We start from the raw sequence: 8860 nt of genomic DNA on the forward strand, positions 1-8860 counted from the left end.
GAATCGTTAGGCAGAAAATCGGAATCGGATCGAATCGTGAGGCAGGTAGAGATGCACACCACTAGTCATCATACAGCTTCGGTTTCCATCTGAGGCAACAGCAGATGCTAGTTTACGAGTCAGAGTGAACTGCAGACCCATCAGCCTACATTCATGCTTCAGAAAAGATGGCTGCTGATTTGGAGAAGCTGCCACACCTGAATGATGACCAAAACCCCAACTCTGAAATGTTTTCCAACTGTAATCTGTGATGTTCCAGGGGAGGAATCTTTCACAGCTTGAACTCCTAAAGCCTGGAAATGCAGATAAATGTGTACCAAAAGCATCCGTTTCCGTTGAAACCCTCTAACTGTGAGTGTGTTTTCACCTCCTTTCTCCTTCGTGATATTTCCTACTCAGACTTCTGATGCGATGGCGGCTTTCTCGGATGCTACGGCCTAGGAATGTGACGCACCGTTCCCTGAGAGCGGATGCACTGTAGGTGCGTTCGACGGTGGGAAAATACTTTAACTTGACTTGTTGCTCTTTGCTTTGTCTTGTCAGACCAAATACTTGTAGTTACATATTTATACCTTTTGAAAACACTGAAGTCCACTTTTTACATCCAGCTTTTCAAGAAGGCTGAGAATGTGCAGTAAAAGCATCGCTGTCACCTGAAAGCCACCTTGTGTTTTGTCTCGATTCCTCAGATACCAGCGACAGCGTGTTGAGAGACGGGCCGGGTTCACGACAGAGGAAATGTTGAGAAAAGGTGTGAGTCGCTTTGGGCAAACAACACAAGACACAAACTGGTATTCATTCACCTTTCTTCATCCCTCCCTGTTTCCATCAGCAGTTGTTCATCAAACCCGAGCTGCTGGACGATGCCACCATTTCTCTGACTAACACCTCTCGTTTTTGTTTTTCCCACATTTCTCCCGACAGCAACACCACTCTGCCTCTCTCAGACCGCCCCAGCTGCTGCTGCCCTCTCTTCTCCTGCAGCTTCTTCAGGATTTTCCCATGTTCATATCACTAGCCCTTGACTTTGTCACTCATTCAACAGCTGCTTGCTGATACTGCATCACTGTTACAGCCGACTGCTCCCCCTTCTTTCATGCAAGAACAAAGGCTTCGTTAAATCCTGCTCAGACCTTGACACATGCAGAATGCAAGGACTCTCTGCACAAAATTTTTTCCTAAAATTGTGTCTGTTGCCGCTTTGGGAGGATCAACATCCTGAGGACTTCCACCTGGGATCACAACAAGTTCAGACCCAAACACACCGGGCCTGAGGTCAAAGAGATCCTGCAGTTTATCAACAACGCTCCCTGGCATTTGAGCAATGACAACAAATAGAAAACACACTAATCTGATCACAATTAGCCCTAAAAGTGTAATTAAAGCCGAGCAACGTGGATGCAGGATCATATCTGCAGAAGCTGTTGCTCAGCTTGCTTAATGCAGAGTGAATGAAGCAATGCAGTTCTCACCAAAAAGCTGAATTAGTGAAACCGTTCTCACAAATCTTGGGTAATCTGTGATTCACGTACCACTCCTATTAAAGAACAATGAGGATCTGGCTTTAGTATTAAAACAGAGCGGCGTGCAGACTCAACGGTACAGTCGCCAACAGGTTTTAACCCAAAAGGGAGACAAACGGAGCAGCTAATGTCCTCCTTCCTTTACTGTTGCTCCTGTTTCAGGCTGTGCAGCAGGAGGTAACAGGTGGCGCGGAGATGAGACCAAGATTAATTCAGCTCTAACGCAGGGCTTCCCTGCTTTCTGCATCAGGTGTTCACCTACTTCTGCTGTCGCTAATAATAACAGCATGAGCTCTGCGTCGGAACGGAGGAATCACAGGTGGAGGAAACGATGATGCGACCGAAGGAACAAAACGTGTTAAAATAAACGGGCAACCTTCAGGTCTTTTAGGTGATCAGTTAAACCAACCAGTGGTGGGGGGGTGGTGGTGGTGGGGGGGGGGGGGGTGGGGGGGCACCACAGTGGCAACCCTGGCAGATGTGCAGCTTCATTACAGCACCACACATGAATCTGCACCGCCCTGCGCCAGGCTGCAATAACCGGATCGTTTTGGGAGTCGGAGGCGTTGGATTATAATTTATAACGCGCGTGTTTCTCTTTGCTGGTGGAGTCGACCGGCGAGCTGCTGTGTGTGTTTAACGGCTGCATGTGTCGCTCCCTATCTCCCTCTCCGAGTGGCACAAAGGTAAAGGGAAGCTTAACAGCCTGGGAAAAACTTGAACAGTGTGAAATTACCTTGATCCAAAGATTCCTGCTGCATACCAGCCCAATGAACCCATAACAGAGCAGGCACTCAGTCAGAGTCCTGCCTGCAGGGAACAGCTGAGACATTACAGAGGGAGAAGGGAGGGTGAGGGGCTACGAGGAGGTAAAAGAAAGATAAATGAGAGCAGGAAGGAGGCCAATTGCTATTATCTCCCGTCTCCAGTTAGCCGTTTGGTATTTCGGAACAACTGGTTGGAGAAATCCTGACTTGGTCAAGTCAGAGTTTTGGGGAGGTGATAGTGCTGCACAGCGTTGACGTGATATTCTATGCTATGATTTAAATGTCGTTAGAATAATATTTTACCTACACACATTTGTGCATTTTAGATCATCAGACGTAGATCCCAATCGTTCTACAGTCGTGCAAATCACAATCAAGAAACATCAAACAGATGGAAATGATGCAAATAAAGATCAAGTCTCGTGATGAAAGTTTGTTTTCAGCTATTTAAACTCTTGTCTGGATTTTTTAGTCAGTGTGTTGAGCTTTTATGTTCAAAAGAAAAAACAAAATATAAATATTCTGTACAAAATAAAAGATTTCTAATAGCTTTTTCTGCAAACCTGATTTTTATTTTATGTAAAAAACTTTTCCTTTCAGCCTTTTTTTCATCTAATAATTCAACTTTATCAGCTTTGAACGAAACCATTAAAACCTTTTTGGTTTTAACTGATTAAACATTTACATCTCGTCAGTGCAGTGAGTTGATATTTGATCCCATGGCTTCCAAAATAAAACAAAACAGTGATGAATGCTTGCACTGAGCCGGTCTCGGTACCAGATCGGCTCGGGGTCCTGCGCCTGCCGATGACGTCACGTTACGGCAAATCCACTCGGCTTTCACACGTAAGTTTTAGAAAGACATCAGCAGTTTTGTTGATAAATTTTTGTTTGTTAACACCTGAATGTTTTCTTTATAACTGCAATTTGTTAATAAGACACCATTTAATCTTTGTTTTGAAAAGAATGTGAGACGGCCTAAAACCAACACCTGACGGCCAAAACAGTTCTTCTATGTGAAGCAATTTCTGTTTTAATGTGGAACTCGTCTGTATATTTCCTTAGTTGTTATGTAAATTCATTCATTCATTCATTCATTCATTCATTCATTCATGCATTCATTCATTCATTCATGCATGCATGCATGCATGCATGCATGCATTCATTCATTCATTCATTCATTCATTCATTCATTCATTCATTCATGCATGCATGCATGCATGCATTCATTCATTCATGCATGCATGCATGCATTCATTCATTCATTCATGCATTCATTCATTCATTCATTCATTCATTCATGCATGCATTCATTCATTCATGCATTCGTTCGTTCGTTCGTTCATTCATTCAAAATGTTGCTTGGTGTCTTTTCACTAGAGTTTTTATATTTTATTTTGCCCCATTTCATCTAAAGCATCAAGAGCTTTTGAGGGTTACCGTTTATCAGTTGATATCTTTGCTTTTATTTTTCATTTCCTTTGGAAATTAAAACATTTTTTCTCAGAAATGTGTTGATTTTTGGACTACAGGACTACAACCGCTAAGACTACAGCCATAAATTCGTTCTGACCAATCAGAATCATCCTTGTCAACGTGCTAACGTAACTTTTACGAACGTGGTGGTGTAACTTTCGTAAGTCCTACGTTCAGCCAAACATCTAATGTGACGTAATTTGCAGACGCAGGACCCCGAGCTGATCCGGTACCGACGCCGTATTACATAAACGAGCAGAAAATAATCTAGAAAATGTGGAAAATTATTTAAAAAAATCATTCTTGGCTCAAAACAAAATGGAGAAGAAATCACATCTGAGAGACGCATAAAGTGTGGTTTTGAGGGCTGACGTCTGTTTCTGATTCTTAGCTTACCTGCTGATTCTGACTTTGCCAGATTCAAATGAATCCAAAATATTTAAACAATTAACTAATATTCAGGAAATTATGATTCTGGGAGTAAAAACCTCCGCTGCTATAAATTAAACAATTTAACACAAGATAGTTCAGATATTTACAAACGACTCAACCGCATCTGTCCTGAGGCTAAAGCTCATTAATAATGATGCTTCTTTATTCATTCTGGTTCCTCGTCTTGTGAAGTGATTTGCTGAAGATAAAATAACGGATGGAATCAGAATCTGTTCATAAAGATTTTACTTTAGCATCATCATTTTTTGAACCGATGAAGTTAAACTTTGGCTTTTTAACAGCAGGAAGAATCTTTATTTTTTATATTCTTTGCAGGTTTTGATGTTCGTTTTGCTTTCCTATATTATTATATTATTATTCAAAACGGCATTTTGAGTACAGGATGATTTTCGCAATAGAAATTTTCTGCACCACCGCTCAACTTACAGCCGCATCAGAAATTACGAAGCATCTACTCCTAAAAGGTGCTCCAATTACAGATCAGAACATTTCAGTCATGTTTGGGGAATTTTGAGAAATATTTCATTGAACCCAAACAGATGCAACAGGAGAAATAAGTGAGAGATGGTATGGGGCACAGATCTGGTGACTGATTACATCAAACCAGTATAAAATAACACAATTGCATTAATGCTTCCTTACCCTAACGCTTCAAAAACAGATGTTTTATATTTATTTCTAATTACTAAAACACGTAGCTTTAAGCTGAGGAGGCAATTCTCCTCCAAATCAAACACAGTCCGTATACAGAAGTCATTATAGCGCCACACGCCTGCACTAACGAATCAAAAACGAGGGAAACACATTTCCGGTGAATTCATCACTTCCTGTGTTTGTTGGCTGCACCTGCTTGTTGTGTGGAAGCCCGTGAAGAGTTTATTCATATCTTAGCTGTGCTGCTGCAGATGTTCAGTTCTGCAAGTGTAACAACTGTTTATACCCAATTACAGAAGCCAGGGTATTGATTGTGAGCGAGCCGGATGTGAGCAGAGGTGCACGCTGAGCCACATTTAGAGCATTTAGAGCCCGGCAGGGTGCCACCAGGTGCAACCCTCCTGCAGCAGAGACAAACTGCCTTTTGATCGCTGTTCCTTATGTTGCACGTGTCGTAAATAATATTTAGGATTAACTTAATTCATAACAACAATCTAACATTAACAATGCCCATGAAGGTGTTCGTAGCTTTAAGCTTCAGACAGCAAAACTGAACCCCCGACTCCTAAAACATGCTTTCAAAATCCCAAACAGGCTCTAACTGGAGCAGAAATACACAAACAAAATAAACTTTAATGTCTTCCAGTCGTCTAACAAAAACATGACAATGTGTTTGTTGTGCTTGCTTATTAAACCAAAAGTCAACCCTTTTAAAATGAGAACCATCTTCTCTCTCTGCCTTCATAAACTGACTGGAGGTCTCATCAAGCTTTCACACGAAGACGGTAAACTGGAGTTGATCTGAAGCACATTTGATTCATGCATAAAAAGAACCGAGCAATCAGGATGAGACTTTCATTGCAACAGAAACTTACGCTGCATAGAGTGTACCAGATAGAGGTACCGGCACGGTTTCAGCAGCAAGCATGCCTCTCTCAATATGACACCATTAGTCGGCTTTTCAGTGGAAACTGACTGCAGGCTGCTTCAGCTCCTCTGTCAAACACCTACAGCAGAGGAAAATCAAGTCTGCTAGACAGCTTTGCTGCATTTAACTAACTTAGCCTTTTCTGAAACTATATTCCACGCTCGAAAGTATTAGTAAATGTTGGACAAACGAGTGTAAAAAATCCATCTAGTTTCTGCTTCAAGGTTGGGTTGAGACTGTTCAGGAGGGAAGCCCAGACATCCAATTCCTCACTGACACTCTGTAGCTCCTTCTCAGGATCCCAAGGCATTCCCAGACCAGAGAGGATTAAAAAAACTCAGTTTTGATCGTCCCACTCCGGCTTTCCACTGGATGTGTAAGCGGCATGGAAATAATAATCTACGAGCTCCCTTCCGAGTGTTTCAGAGGCGAAACGGCAGCGGAGCGTTCCACGCAGCTGGTCCCATGAGTTCACGGGAAGACCAGGCGTGATTTTGGCGGTTCATGCGATGACAAATGTCAAAGACAGCAGGATGTATCCAAGAAGGTCTGTGGCTTATTTTCTGCTCCGGTTTCCTTGGCTACGGAGGTTTCGCAGGTTAACGATGTACCTTTTTTACTGGTTAAGCAACTGGAAATCTACATGCGACTTTTGAAAGTTTCCAGATGTTTTTACGCTGCTTTCCTGTTTCACTTCCTGTCTGTCCTAATCTCATTTGCTGAGCTTGAAGCTTTCTGGAAGCGCAGCACATCAAAAATAGACTCAAAGCATTAGCAACATGTCCCTGTCCTTCTGGGATGCGTCTGAAACGCGGCCGGAGGAAACGTAACCAACCAATACAGTTGTGGCTAATTGCTGCATATTACGTTTGGCAAACGTTACGCGACATCTACAGATTGGGTGGATGAGCCCAGTAAGGGTTTCCATGCAGTGGGATGTGCTGGAAAACCCAGAAAGCAACAAGAAAGCGTTCAACTCAAACTACCTCAGCTGAGTACTGTCGATGTGGAGGAGCTGAGCGCTCCGTTACTCTTCTGGTCTCTAACCCTTCCTGGAAGCATCAGCGGCGCGGAACGGCAGCGGAACATCGCTGCTTCAAAAATAATCCATGTGAGGGTGATTCAAACCAGCCACAGCGCGCATCCCAGAAGTGACCCCCTGCGCTAACATGCACCTTCTCAGAATAAATAACCATCACAAACTTCGTCTCCAACCCCAAAACCAAAGGAGTGTCCAACAGTTGCTAACTAGGACCAGATCAGACTCTATACTCTTGTTTGGTCTTGCAGACACAACTGACACAAACATTTAATGCTTGCCCACAGTGACCAGAAAGGACAGAAGGTTTGCTCTGTTCCTTTCAAGCACCACAAGCATCCTGAGTTTATTTAATCTCATCTGGTTGGTGACTCAAGTCCTAGCTGGAGTTGGTTAACTCTACATTAGCGAACTCCTCTTGTTTCCATGAGCTATTATAGCCGATGTGTCCACAGTATCAAAATGGCTTTTCTACCCTAGGACCTGGCGGGATTGTGAGGAATACACGTAAACTCAACTTGTGTTCCTTCCTTGCTGGCATGATGGCGGCAGACTCATTCGTGTTCCATTACCTCTGGAATGTCTACAGCGGAATAAGAGAGCAGGCGCACATCACAGGGTGGCATTCACCTTTCAATCACCCCCCTTCGCCTCAGCCCCTTAGCCCTGTAATCATGTTAGCTCATACATAATCACATTTCAATTACTGACAGGAGTGTGACCCTTGCCTCCCAACATGCTTAATCTAATACATGTGTTTCCCAAAAGACAGAGGGATGCCTTGTTTGGGTGGAAGGATGGGAAAAAGGCATGCAGCAGGATGCTATGTCATGTCCAAGCTATAAAAAGGAATGCCACGGTTTTCTCCAGGTTCAACCGGAGAAGCTAACGTCTATTTTTAGAAGGACTTATGCTGAATGTCGTGCAGGCGACTGATGTAAACATCTGGGGGTTTTGATTTGGATTTGAGGGGAAAACCGATGAAAAAAGGGGAGTGAGAGAAAATAATGATACACCAGCGGCACATGCAAGAATGCAAAGCTAACAATTGGCAAGTGTGTGTGGCCTGTGAGCACCAGGTCTTAGTGCTATCCCATCGTTCAGCAGAGCAGAGAGAAAACACCAAAGACACCCTCGGTCATAAATCTACCCCCCTTTCCTGACTGGATAAGGTAATGCTTTCCTGCAGGACTTTTTCCTGCTCTTCCTTTACTTTCTCACCTTCTCTTCTTCTTCTCTTTCCGTCTGCAATGCTTTTTACTTTGTGATTTCACTCAGTCACTCTGGTTCTGTGTGCTTAGCGGTCTTGTGTCATTATTATGGGCCAATTTGTGTCAATGCTAACATCCCATTCATCAAGTCGGGGAATGGTTTCCGCCAGGGCTCAGGGGGCTCACATACCTCACCTCTCACATTTTCACCATGGTGGCATCCGCTCCGCTATGGGGTCAGAGGTCAGAGTTCCAGACCTCCTGAGTGATCACTGACTTCTCTGACTTTCCCGCTAACCCCCCCGCCCTCCCACAGACACACCACCCACTCCTCATCCCGCCAGACCTTTTCCATTTCCAGGCGCATGTTCAGTCCAGACAAAAAGGTTATTTAAATTGAAAAAAAAATTTGCTACGGGGTCATATATGTGCCACTGCTGATTGGGTAATGTCTCTAACACACCCTCAACAAGCTTCACACCCACATCTCTAGTTTTTGTACAAGCTCAGACTGTGCAGTAAGTTTTTAAAGGAACTGTGGGTGACCAGCACGTTTGACCTCAAATCAACGGTTATCATTTTTAAACTTGCAAAATGCTTCACGTGTCTGCCAGGGTTGCAGGGATGAACCGTTTTTACTATTACCGCGGTTAATCCCCCCGTAAAAATGGCTCCAACGCGGCCTGTAAAAAAACTAAAAGACAATAACGCGACCCGCACAGACAAAAACAAAAGTGAAACTGAACACGCAGCAGAATCAGAACTAGAGACGAAAACCGCCGGGAATCTTCCATTTCCACCTAGGAAGC

The sequence above is a fragment of the Nothobranchius furzeri genome, chromosome 4 (genome assembly GCF_043380555.1).
Source record: "Nothobranchius furzeri strain GRZ-AD chromosome 4, NfurGRZ-RIMD1, whole genome shotgun sequence".
NCBI classification, from domain to species: domain Eukaryota; kingdom Metazoa; phylum Chordata; class Actinopteri; order Cyprinodontiformes; family Nothobranchiidae; genus Nothobranchius; species Nothobranchius furzeri.